At 46.4% G+C, this 14079-nt stretch overlaps 1 pseudogene; it reads left to right on the top strand.

Moving 5' to 3' along the window:
• The first annotated feature begins 425 nt into the window (after window positions 1-425).
• LOC126185983 (5S ribosomal RNA) lies at window positions 426-543 on the top strand (annotated as a pseudogene).
• The last annotated feature ends 13536 nt before the right edge of the window (window positions 544-14079 follow it).

The raw sequence follows: 14079 nt of genomic DNA on the forward strand, positions 1-14079 counted from the left end.
TTTTTATCTACTAGCGCACTAGAAATCGGGCATGTTGCCACTAAGCCAACATAACACTGCTGTTGTGTACCTTTTTCCATTACGTTCATGTTTCCTAATGTAGATTGCTCGGATCGTGACATTAGAGAGTAATTGTAGCTTAGGTGTCAAACGTCAAATCTAGGTTCAAACAATGAATTTTACTCACTGGGTGTCACATCTTAAATGGAAGCCATTCAGAATATTTCATCGAGGTGGCATCTCAGAAAAAGTATTTTCTTGTTTACTGTTATCAAGTGCAGAAAAGCTCCTTAGTTCTTTCCGCATATAGTGTTAATTCTAGTGTCCTCTCATCTTATTTTGTGAGATGGCTCTTTGTTTCTTGGGGTCAAAAAGGAGTGGACACTATCACTGGTTAATTTGCTGATGTCTAATGGCAGACTACTGCCGACGGCCTTGCCGCAGTGGGAACACCGGTTCCCGGCAGATCACCGAAGTTAAACGCTGTCGGGCTGGGCTAGCACTTGGATGGATGACCATCCGGTCTGCCGAGCGCTGTTGGCAAGGGGGGTGTACTCAACCCATGTGAGGCAAACTGAGGAGCTACTTGATTGAGAAGTAGCGGCTCCGGTTTCGTAAACTGACATACGGTCGGGAGAGCGGTGTGCTGACCACATGCCTCTCCATACCTGCATCCAGTGACGCCTGTGGCCTTGAGGATGACATGGCGGCCGGTCGGTACTGTTGGGCCTTCCAAAGCCTGTTCGGACGGAGTTTACTTTAATGGCGTGATACTGGTTCCACTTGCTCCGCCTGATGTGCGAATAGAGTTTCACTTTGTCAAATTTCTTAAATTTCCTTGAGCGGCTACTGCCTGTCGCTCCATCGAAGGTATTTATTTGCGCAGCAATGTTGCAACGCAGAAGTCTAAATTGACCAATGTTTTCTGTATCTCAGTCCTACACCACATAGTTTGTATCTGATTGAACCAGTCGGTCTTAAAGTGGCTTTCAGGCAACGACTATCGTCATATGATGAATCAGGAGAGCAAGTTCCTGAATGGACTGTTTAGACTTCTTAGCTGTGACCGGACATGAATCCTCAATCGCTATAAACATGCTAATATGCTGTGCCAATTACAAATACGGTATTTAAATGTGAAATAACTAGATAACAATTTATTTACAGGACCATCTGTCAGAGCAGAGCTGGCTCAAATGGCTCTGAGCACTATGGGACTCAACTGCTGTGGTCATAAGTCCCCTAGAACTTAGAACCACTTAAACCTAACTAACCTAAGGACATCACACACATCCATGCCCGAGGCAGGATTCGAACCCGCGACCGTAGCGGTCGTGCGGTTCCAGACTGTAGCGCCTTTAACCACTCGGCCACTCCGGCCGGCAGCAGAGCAGAGCTGTTCAGGATTGGTTTTAGAGCTGAGACAGAATAAAACTATTGGCGTTCGTTCCACGATCAACGGACCTCAACCCGACAGAGAATATGTGGGCCGAAGTGTCGAGATCATTGCCTTGTGGACCTAGAAATTCAAGTGACCTGTGGAAAATTGTAGAAAACGCGTGGTGGAAGATAAACCATCACGCTACACTATAAATGCCACCACGACGTCGGCAAATCCTAAGCAGTGATGGTGGGTGGGTTGATTACTGTAAGTATATTCTTCAGCAAAACGCATGCTCTCGATCTTCTCATAAAAAGTCAAGCGCTGCTTTTTACCAGGTCTTGGGAATAAAAGTACATTATCTTCTAGTCTCCTTCTCACAGTTCATGCACTGCCAGGAAGTTGAAAATTGTCTCCCAGTTGACGGTAACTGGGAAATGGATTGCTACATATACTGTAGAACAGGCATTAGTAGTCTCTATTAATGGACACAATGGTTGCGTGCGCGCGCGCCTGTGTGTGTGTGTGTGTGTGTGTGTGTGTGTGTGTGTGTGCATGTGTATGTGTTTGTGTGTTTTTTGTGTGCAGTATATGAATGCGATAGCAAGTGTTAAAAGTAATGTGTACTCCACCTGATTGCTGCATAATACGTTAATTATGTTCTTGCAGGAAGTATTAGGTCAGTAATGTATTTAGCACAGACAGTACGCTCTTGAGGTAGTGGCTCGCGGCAAGTGCAGCGGTAAACAATGCCCAATGTGTTTATGTTGGCTGACCGACGTACGCCTCGGTAGACACTAAGACAGAAACACATCAACGAGGCTCTCAGTGCAGTGTGCCGACAGACTATCTGCACGTTCTTGGAGTAGCCAAAGTGAAACTCTTTAGCATATCCGACGGAGCAAATGGAACTAGTATCATGTCATTAGCCATCAGTAAATTAGCCAGTGATAGTGTCCACTCTCTCTTAACCCCAAGGAAAGAAGAGCCTTCTCACAAAGTAACATGGACTGACATCAAATTCACGCAATACACAAAAGAACTAAAGAGTTTTTCTGCACTTGACAGTAGTACACAAGGAAATACTTTTGCTGAGAAGCGTATAATTTAATTCTGCCTCTCATATTATAGCATTTAATTCAATATGAAGTGAAGAAATAAACATTTTAGCATTCTGAAGCCTAATATGACACCAGATCCTTGTCATAGTCCCGATCGGAAGTGTCACAAAAATCAACAGTCTCATTCCTTTACGCATTACTACGGCTCGCAGATTCTTATTGACGGATTTGTGGACACCAGGTTTTGCAGCAGAATCAGTCTTATGTTATGTTACTAATTACGGTATGGGCACTATGTGTGAAAGTATAGTAGGCCCTACGGCAGTGAGCCGGCCGCGGTGGTCTAGCGGTTCAGGCGCTCAGTCCGGAACCACGCGACTGCTACGGTCGCAGGTTCGAATCCTGCCTCGGGCATGGATGTGTGTGATGTCCTTAGGTTAGTTAGGTTTAAGTAGTTCTAAGTTCTAGGGGACTGATGACCACAGAAGTTAAGTCCCATAGTGCTCAGAGCCATTTGAACCATTTGAACAGCAGTGAAGATCTTTGTGTATGTCTGCATTCAGCACTGACTGACAGCTGCCACAACCCTTTACAGAACTTTACAGAATTGACGCGGCAGGGAACACCATTATCAGGGCATTCTAGACGTCTTTCATTAGTCGTCAGGAGGTGGACTGCAAGTCGAATTAACGCCTTTTCGAGTCATATTCAACCCATAATGGAGTATTACATAAGGTAGTCGTATGTTCCAGCAATTACAGTTTGATAATTCCCATACGAATATTCTGACCGGTTAATGCGTGGAACTATCAAGCATTAATTAAGATCAAGCTGCAAGAACTCGAGGTGTACAAGTGGAAATTCTCATTCAAAAGGCTCTTTCCGCTTTTCTCGGCAAAGCATCAGCTGCAGTTATATTGTAATCATCACGAGTAGATCATAGCAACAACTGTGTGACCAGAATGCTATTAGCGCTCAGAGAATGTGGTGGTGGTACGTGGTCCACCTGTTCTGGATGACATTAGTAGTTGTGCACTTAAGCTAGCACTGACCACATAAAGCAAAGTTGGCGTGGTGTCTTTGTCAACAACTCTGATTAAGCTCTACCTGTATCATCTTGCTCCATTAGCTAGCATACACTATGCACTAATGTATGACTATGAACATCTTCCCTCATATTCCGCCTTATGTTACCCTCAAGAACAAGCAATTAATTGAACCAAAAACTCCGACCATGCAACTGAAATGACAGCCACTACGAAACACGTTGCATATGTTACAATTAGTTAAGTTATCAGCTTGATGCAATGTTGCCGCTACTGTTCTGAAATATATTGACCATTAGGTATTTGACTAGGCAGACGCTTCATCCTGGGTCACATGTATATGACATGTTTTAGCGCCATCTCAAAACAATGACTCAGGAAAGCATCTAGTTAAAGCCCCATTACACAAATAGCAAAAAAAAGTTCGCAAATCACTTGCCGTTTCTCAGAAAATAAAATGCCATACGGTAAATGTTTCTCCACTCAGTGACAGCCGATGGACTTCAATCACTGAAATTAAATTATCCTACTCAATTCACTAGATATTTACTCGTAATTTGATGAAATTTTCTGAACAGTTTGTGCTTAATACGATTGGAAAGTTCAAGTTTTTGACTGCAAGAAAGTTATTTAACGGGAAAATTACTGTATTTCTCGTCAGTTACTTTCTGGGAAACCTGCCTCTTTCTTCATTAAATGTTACCACACTTCCCAAGTTCAGAAATCGGGATTCTGTGGAATAATTACGTCCAAGTCAGTGTTAGAGCCGGCCGGAGTGGCCGAGCGGTTCTAGGCGCTTCAGTCTGGATCCGCGCGACCGCTACTGTCGCATGTTCGAATCCTGCCTCGGGCATGGATGTGTGTGATGTCCTTGGGTTAGTTAGGTTTAAGTAGTTCTAAATTCTAGGGGACTGATGACCTCAGAAGTTAAGTACCATGGTGCTCAGAGCCAATTTTTTTTTCAGTGTCAGATTAAGGATTGCAACAGTGCAATGTTACAACACACCTCCTCCAGAGTACCAAAAAAGCAAACGAAGTTTGGGAATCCTAAATCGTAAGTGAACAACTGACATATATAAAAAAAAGGATCACATACCGCAGCACGATACTGCCGCCAAACTATCTGTTTCCCACATAGGCTATGGTGTCAGTCACAACGAGACATAGTTCCACGCCAGCAGAAGGCACCACTGGACGTTGTTTACTGGCCACCCACTGACACCCCCTCTCTCAAATACTCCAATAGCCATTCCAGAAGCGAACACTGAACAAAGCAGTTCTATGTCAAGTTAGATAAAGATAATTTATCTTTATGTAACAGTTTTCTGTATGCATAAACACCTGATGATGAGCAAAACATGCTTGAAATGTGTTGCAATATGTTAAAGTAAACATAAAAAACAATAATTAAACTGCTTCTCTTTGCCTTAGTCTGTACTACATCAAGGAGAGAATATTTACATTCTTGATTCCTCAGCAGCTGAGTGGTACTAAAACTGTAGCCATAGGTTCAAATCCCGCTGGAATAGCATATTTAAAGTCAGTCGTTCTCCTCCTCCTCTCTCATCATTGATATAGACCGCAACGAATTTAAGTAACAGATTCCAACAAAACCCTTAAATCTGTACTGCAGTGTTGTGTAGGTCAACACCCCAAATTTCCCTGATTATTATATATTAATTCATAGGAGCTTCTCTGCCGCTTATTTCCACAATTTTTCAAATAATGGACCTGGGAGAATGGAAACATTATACACACACCAAAAAAAGTTTTGCATCACTCCGGTTCCCAGAACTCTTGTACACTCCTGGAAATGGAAAAAAGAACACATTGACACCGGTGTGTCAGACCCACCATACTTGCTCCGGACACTGCGAGAGGGCTGTACAAGCAATGATCACACGCACGGCACAGCGGACACACCAGGAACCGCGGTGTTGGCCGTCGAATGGCGCTAGCTGCGCAGCATTTGTGCACCGCCGCCGTCAGTGTCAGCCAGTTTGCCGTGGCATACGGAGCTCCATCGCAGTCTTTAACACTGGTAGCATGCCGCGACAGCGTGGACGTGAACCGTATGTGCAGTTGACGGACTTTGAGCGAGGGCGTATAGTGGGCATGCGGGAGGCCGGGTGGACGTACCGCCGAATTGCTCAACACGTGGGGCGTGAGGTCTCCACAGTACATCGATGTTGTCGCCAGTGGTCGGCGGTAGGTGCACGTGCCCGTCGACCTGGGACCGGACCGCAGCGACGCACGGATGCACGCCAAGACCGTAGGATCCTACGCAGTGCCGTAGGGGACCGCACCGCCACTTCCCAGCAAATTAGGGACACTGTTGCTCCTGGGGTATCGGCGAGGACCATTCGCAACCGTCTCCATGAAGCTGGGCTACGGTCCCGCACACCGTTAGGCCGTCTTCCGCTCACGGCCCAACATCGTGCAGCCCGCCTCCAGTGGTGTCGCTACAGGCGTGAATGGAGCGACGAATGGAGACGTGTCGTCTTCAGCGATGAGAGTCGCTTCTGCCTTGGTGCCAATGATGGTCGTATGCGTGTTTGGCGCCGTGCAGGTGAGCGCCACAATCAGGACTGCATACGACCGAGGCACACAGGGCCAACACCCGGCATCATGGTGTGGGGAGCGATCTCCTACACTGGCCGTACACCACTGGTGATCGTCGAGGGGACACTGAATAGTGCACGGTACATCCAAACCGTCATCTAACCCATCGTTCTACCATTCCTAGACCGGCAAGGGAACTTGCTGTTCCAACAGGACAATGCACGTCCGCATGTATCCCGTGCCACCCAACGTGCTCTAGAAGGTGTAAGTCAACTACCCTGGCCAGCAAGATCTCCGGATCTGTCCCCCATTGAGCATGTTTGGGACTGGAAGAAGCGTCGTCTCACGCGGTCTGCACGTCCAGCACGAACGCTGGTCCAACTGAGGCGCCAGGTGGAAATGGCATGGCAAGCCGTTCCACAGGACTACATCTAGCATCTCTACGATCGTCTCCATGGGAGAATAGCAGCCTGCATTGCTGCGAAAGGTGGATATACACTGTACTAGTGCCGACATTGTGCATGCTCTGTTGCCTGTGTCTATGTGCCTGTGGTTCTGTCAGTGTGATCATGTGATGTATCTGACCCCAGGAATGTGTCAATAAAGTTTCCCCTTCCTGGGACAATGAATTCACGGTGTTCTTATTTCAATTTCCAGGAGTGTAGATAGACGTTGACTGTGGATATTGCATCACAGACACAGTCCCTTTGACTGTTCAGAGATGCCACTAAACCCGGCCAAAGATGAAAACAACCATCCATGAGCAGCGTCTATTAGACGGAGGGGGTCCGACAGCCGATCAGTTCCAGTCATTCCACCAGGAAGGAGGTACGGCTCGTATTGTCTGTAGTTCAACCATGCCTAGACGGTCAATACAGCGGTTCGATCGCGTCCACATCGTTATTTTGTACCAGGAAGAGCTCTCAACAAGGGAAGTGTCCTGGCGTCTCGGAGTGAACCAAAGCGATGTTGTTTGGACATGGAGGAGATACAGAGAGACAGGACATGCCTCGCTCAGGCCACCCAAGGACTACTACTGCAGTGGATGAGGCCGGCCGAAGTGGCCGAGCGGACAGGACATGCCTCGCTCAGGCCGCCCAAGGACTACTACTGCAGTGGATGAGGCCGGCCGAAGTGGCCGAGCGGTTGTAGGCGCTTCAGTCTGGAACCGCGCGACCGTTCCGGTCGCAGGTTCGAATCCTGCCTCGGGCATGGATGTGTGTGATGTCCTTAGGTTAGTTAGGTTTAAGTAGTTGTAAGTTGTAGGGGACTGATGACCTCAGATGTTAAGTCCCATAGTGCTCAGAGCCATTTGAACCATTTGCAGTGGATGACCGCTACCTACATCAACCAGACAATCGTCGGAGACGTGTTTGGAGGCAAGCCAGTCAGGCTGAACTCCTTAGAAACACTGTCCAGCGAGTGCAGCAAGGTGGAGGTTCCCAGCTGTTTTGGGGTGGCATTATGTGAGTCCTACGTACGCCGCTGGTGGTCATGGAAGGCGCCGTAACGGCTACACGATACGTGAATGCCATCCTCCGACCAACAGTACAACCATATCGGCAGCATATAGGCGACGCATTCGTCTTCATGGACGACAATTCGTGCCCCCATCGTGCACATCTTGTGAATGACTTCCTTCAGGATAACGACATCGCTCGACTAGAGTGTCCAGCATGTTCTCCAGACATGAACCTTATCGAACATGCCTGGGACAGATTGAAAAGGGCTGTCTACGGACGACGTGACCCACCAACCACTCTGAGGGATCTACGCCGAATCGCCGTTGAGGAGTCGGACAATCTGGACCAACAGTGTCTTGATGAACTTGTAGATAGTATGCCACGACGAATACAGGCACGCATCATTGCAAGAGGACGTGCTACTGGGTATTAGAGGTACCGGTGTGTACAGCAATCTGGACCACCACCTCTGAAGGTCTCGCTGTATGGTGGTACAACATGCAATGTGTGGCTTTCATGAGCAATAAAAAAGGCGGAAATGATGTTTATGTTCATCTCTTTTCCAATTTTCTGTACAGGTTCCGGAACTCTGGGAACCGAGGTGATGCAAAACTTTTTTTGATATGTGTATGATCGCTATGCAGAATATTTGTATTTACCTTACGTATTTCTCTTCAGAGCAACGGCAGAATATCCAATGAAAAACCTGATAAGAAGCTGGTGAACGGAGGTGTAAATCTGCGTTCGGTGTCATAATTTATGAGACATCCACTGTGGGTGCGGCGAGTGTGCGGAGGAAGCGGGCGTGAACGACGGTGTGCTAGTTGGTAAAAATTGTTTATCGTTTCGGCAAAGGGGTGACAGTTTTGTTATAGAAATTAAGTCGTTGGCGAAAGAAGAGAGCACAAGGCATTTTACAATGATTAGCTGGCATATACTGAGATGGTGTTGTGTATAGGGTGAGGGGTTAGTGGTGCTGGTGCCATTCACCCACTGTTGAACGGTTCTTTCACAGAAAGAAATTATGGCCTATAATATGATGCAGCGGTAGTTTGACTTTATGATTTAGCAGCATATTGATAGTCTCTGCAGATTCTAGAACCGTCTGCCCATCTGTGCCATCGTAATAGAACTCGGTAATTCTCATATGATTATTGTGACAGCCAGAGGCGTCGTTAATGTTAACACGTTAGGGGCTCCATTAATAACGCTCTGCACAAGCGATGCATAGAATCTTTTCACCATGCTCAGCGGTGCATAAAATCTTAGCACCACTATCAGCTTGGTGAATCTATTGTTATTTCGGGTGTTTAAGTATGCTGCACGTTGAAAAGCTCTTCAACATGTGTGCTTTTCGCTTTTATTGACAAAGCATCAGCAGGCAGTATATTTTAATCATAAGGGATTAGATGATACGTATATTTCTTTTAGTATTTATGAACTGAATGACAGTTTTACTCGAGGGTGACATATTGTAGACCTTACTGTCAGCCTTTTGTGTTCCTTGTTCGACTTCCTGTTGACAACTGCTTCTCCTCTCACGTTAGCAGAAGCTGGAATCGAAGTTGCGCTATATACATTCGTTAGCTTAATTTTCAAAGGAATTTTGAGCCTGCATTTTCTGTCACTTCTTATGGTTTCCTGCATAGTAGCCATTCTTGATTTAAAATTTCATGTTATTTGTAGTTTATGAATCCTCCCTGTGGATGTCACATTTTGCAATCGATGCTGTATTGTTGTCTATTCATTTGTACTCCTGTCTTTCATGGATAGTACCATTGACATCGATCTCAGGAAGACTATTTTCCAAGTCTTTTACTATAAAAAAGACGTGTTGCCTAGTCATAACGTTTACTGTATAGCTACTGGAGATGTTCTAAAACTGTGAATCATGTCTGATGAGCTTTTTAGGTTTAGTACGCTTAAGACAGAAAAACACAAATAATTGTGAAAGTTAATGATTTGTGTTGTTTAGTCTGTAGTTGACACATTTGTGTGTTACTATTAGTGATGGTGCTCTACTCCCTAAATCTAGTTAGAGAACTGCAAATAAGACCCATTGTCTTATACTTAAGGTATTTCAACACTCGGTCGCTACGTGCTTGAGACGCGAACTGTAGTCACTTTCTAGACGGTTCAAGACTGGTATTCTTCCTGCCAGACGTATAAATGAGTCTTGGCAGCAACTCAGGATATGTTTGAAAACCCTGTGACGGACGAGTTACTTCCTGGATGACACAGCACTAGCCTACGAAATTCACTTGAAATATTCATGTCATTTCACTAGATAATCTGAGTGATTTTCATATAGGTGTGAAAAAAGTTATCAATTTATGGTTCAGAGTCCAGGAAAGTCATTCAACATGGAAACAGCAATTGACCTCGTCTTTTACGTTGCAAGCTTATTTGTCCTAGCCAGCACCGGAGCAATAAGGGAAAACACAATGCTGCGTTATTCTCCTAGCTGTGAGGTAGTGTGGTTGCCTGTAAAATTGGGGCTGCTCTGATTCCTGGTTACAGTCTCGCTGACTGAAGCATTTTTAGCCATTTCGTGACAGAGCTACAAACAGTCCGATCGGTAAACATAGACCGTTTCGAAGTTCAGAATGGGTAACATCTTACTAATTCATGCTGGTATAGGCATGCTCCTGTCACAGAAACATCATGTTTTATTAAAAATATACTTTCGTTATAAGGATACCGTGGTAATCGGAATTTTATTTGAATTAGTACAGTGCATATTTTAATAGCGTTGTCCATTATTTTATTGAACACAATAGTAATCTTCAGAGAGAAATTAATAAACAGTATATTCTCTCAAACTGTCTAAAACAGTCTGACAACGCTCAGGTAGTTTACCGATTCAGCACCTGTAGAAACCTGTTGGATCTGAGTTAAAGAAGTCATCAAACCATCTTTGATGTGCATTGTCATCCAGAGAGGAATTTTCTTAGCTGTTTTCCGATAAGGAGCTTGAGAGGTAAACATTTGAGGGCGTAGGGCGTAAGATTAGAAGAATAAGTGTGTGATGGATGACTTTCCAACCTCCTGGATAGTTTTGTTAGTGAAATCGTCAGAATGCGTTCTCGTGTATTATCAACACGTTATGAAATTTTGTCTATCGTGTTTATACACTGCGACCGGTACGTGACTTAACTGTTGCAGAAAATAACAGCTGGGATATACTTTTTGCTGGGTGGTTCTTAGTAACACACGATGCCCTTTTTGAGCCACCAGATGCAAAGCATTACTTCACACTGCTCTTTGCTCGAGTGCTTTTTGTTGTTTTAAATTAGAACATGCAATACTAATGCTCCAGACTTCTGAACTTTGCCTATTTAATGCAAATGTAGCACGACACTTAAATGGTTGCACTTCATTACATATGTCTGTTATAGAGGCCTCCTGAATGTGCAAAATCATTCAAGCCAGAAGATCTTTCTCGAAGCAAAAAATTTTTCTGTGACGTGTTTTGGCAAAAAACATTCGCCCCTCACATAATATCAAGGTTCAGAACTTCCTCTGTTGCCTTCACTCCTCAACCAAACCCAAAGTGAACAATATGTCGCAAATGCTAGACGTTTTTCCACTTGGGACTATATTTTATCGTACTTGAACCATGTTCATAAGTTTCTTGTCACCTCGAGAAAATATAGTCAGTGGCTTCCATGTAAAATATGACACTCAGTAAGTAATATTAATTGTCTGAACCTAGATTTGATGTTTGGCATCTAAGCTACGATTGATCTCTGATGTCACATTTCGAGTAATCTACTTTAGGAAATACTTCGGGTTAACACGCTCGACTTCCAATGCACTGGTTGATATGCAAGGCGGTTCGGACCTCGCTGGAGAAACACTGAGGTTCTCGGAATCCATTTTTCGATCACGAGTAGTGTCGTTCATATTAAAATGACAAACACCGAGGTGTGTGAAGATGTTATTCGCCGCCATGCCAATGGACTTAAGTTCAAATACTCTGACGGTCACGTCGGAGCTGTAACATTTCAACTCGCAGAGTACTGTCAACGCACGATTAGGGTGTTTGAACTTCCTTTTGAAGTGCCGAAGGACGAAGTTGTCTCTGCGTTACAACCATACGGTAACGTCATGGATTACGTAGAGGAAAAATGGCAAACCTTCACGACCTACCATGTTCTTAATGGGGTGCGTCAGGTCAAAATTGAACTGAAAAAACATATACCATCATACCTGACAATTGGCGGGGTGCGAGCCATTGTCATGTACGATGGCCAACCCCGAACATGTGCGGGTTGTGGACAAGAAGGCCACGTCAGATCCGCCTGCATGCGACGCCGCCTGATCCAGACGCCGGTCGGCGAGGAAGCGTCCCCAGCGGTGATCACTCAGATCCCTGTCACATATGCCAAGGTTGCCCAGGAAGGTAGCACCTCTACACAGGGTCTTCCTGCTCCGTTGACGTCGCCTGATCAGGCAGATGCAACCGCTACTGAGATTCCTTCTGAGGGGGCACAGACGCCAGATCCTGACCTGCCGAATCTTCGCAGCAGTGTGACTGAAAATGCTACTGAGATGGACGTTGATCCGGGAGTAGTACCAACTTCTGCTTTCCTTCAGACTGGTCCGGAGTCAGACGAAAACCACCCGCAATCAGACTCTGAACGACCTGTTCGAAAACAAGGGTCGACACGAAAGAGAAAGAAACGTAGCCGTACACCTCCTGATGAATCCATTCTACGGATGGATACCAGGGATGCAGACCCGAAGATGGACGACAAACCGCTCTTTGATGACCAAAAGTCTGATGCGAACGACCCGCCACAGGCGACCACTGGCAACGAACATCCCTCCTTACTGGCGCCGTCGCCCCCACAGGCAGACGTTGAAGAGAGTCTATCCGCTGAGCCGAAAACTACGTCTCTTCTCCACGTGGATGATGTACACAGCCGGTGCCCTACTGCAGTATCAGTCTCCTGGGCAGACGACGTGGAGATCGAAGGGACTGGGGTGGACGGTGCTGATGATGGGGTGCCCCCATCGGTTGCGCCCGCGCCCGCAAACTCTCCACAATAGCAGCCTCTTCAGCGGACCGGCAAGATCGACGACCTCTCGCTCCTGATGAAGGAGCCCCACCTCCCCACCTGTGCCTGTGGGACTCCAACACCAGCATTATCGTGTCGCAACGAATAACCTCGCGACCATTCGTGCGCCCCACAAACTAGCGCTGCTCCGCGATATGATTTATGATGCGGACATAGATATTGCGCTTTTTCAGTAAGTGCATGTCGCCGATTTTTCACCACCACATGGCTTCACGGCGCATCTTTCTCCCGCTTCGGACACCGGTAGTGGTGTTGCTATCATCTTACGAGAAGGTCTTCCTGCCGAAGATGTCCTATACCTCCCTGGCGGCAGAGGTATCACCCTTACTCTCTTTGGTGTACGCATCCTCAACATTTATGCGCCGTCGGGCTCCAGCTACCGTCGTGAGCGCAATGCCTTCTTCGCGAATGAAGTTACACCCCTTTTTATGGGACCACACGATGACTGGGTCATAGGTGGAGACTTCAACTGCACCCAGCGACCTCAGGATCAATTGCCGCGTCACTCACCATGCGCAGCTCTGGAAACAGTCGTCACGCTGCTACAATTTGTCGACACGTGGAGACATGTTCACGGTGATCTTTTGGGTTTTACGTACTACACTGCGCACTCCTCTAGCCGACTGGATCGCATCTACATCTCGCGATCCCTAATTCAACACACTCGACAGACTGAAATCTGGCCTGTTGCTTTCTCAGATCATGAGGCTTACTTCTGAGACGTTGTTCTCACAAGACAGGCAGTATGGCACGGACGTGGTTTATGGAAACTGAACACGGCACTTCTTAATTCACCTGACTGTCGACTTCTAATAGAACACACTTGGATCACATGTAATAGACGCCGTCCCACGTAACCGTCTACCATATCCTGGTGGATCCAGTGTGCAAAACCTGCTCTTCGAAAAACTTTGATCCGGTATGGCAAAGTGTTGTCGCCTGGAGGAAGAGCACTATGGACTTTTACTACAGGATCCTACGAGAATGCTCCACGATGCCAGCCTCCCCTGAGCGCCATACAAGGATGAACCATGCTAAGGCCCAAATCTCCAATCTCATGCGAAGGCATTTGGAAGGAGCGATAGTACGATCTCGTACTGCTGATCGCATGCCTCATGAACATCCGTCGATGTACCATATCATCCAAGAACGCCAACATCGACGCCGAAAATTGATTCCCGTCCTAACAGACCAAGAAGGGCGTCGCTACGTAACCCAATCTGCAATACGGAATGTGCTTCACGCCCACTACCAGCGGCTCTACGCCACAATTCCACATTCCCCAGAGTTGATCGAGGAAGTCTCACAGCTCAACTTCGGTGGTATCCCAGAAGATGCGGCGATTGACTTGATGTCAGAGGTGACTGATGACGAAGTCCGCGATTCGATCCGGGCAGGAACCATCAATCGCTCCCCAGGACCCGACGGTCTTCCCCTCGAATTTTATCGCACCTTCCGTTATTTGTTAGAGTCCTCCTTCAC

This window comes from Schistocerca cancellata, chromosome 4, assembly GCF_023864275.1.
Source record: "Schistocerca cancellata isolate TAMUIC-IGC-003103 chromosome 4, iqSchCanc2.1, whole genome shotgun sequence".
NCBI classification, from domain to species: Eukaryota; Metazoa; Arthropoda; class Insecta; order Orthoptera; family Acrididae; genus Schistocerca; species Schistocerca cancellata.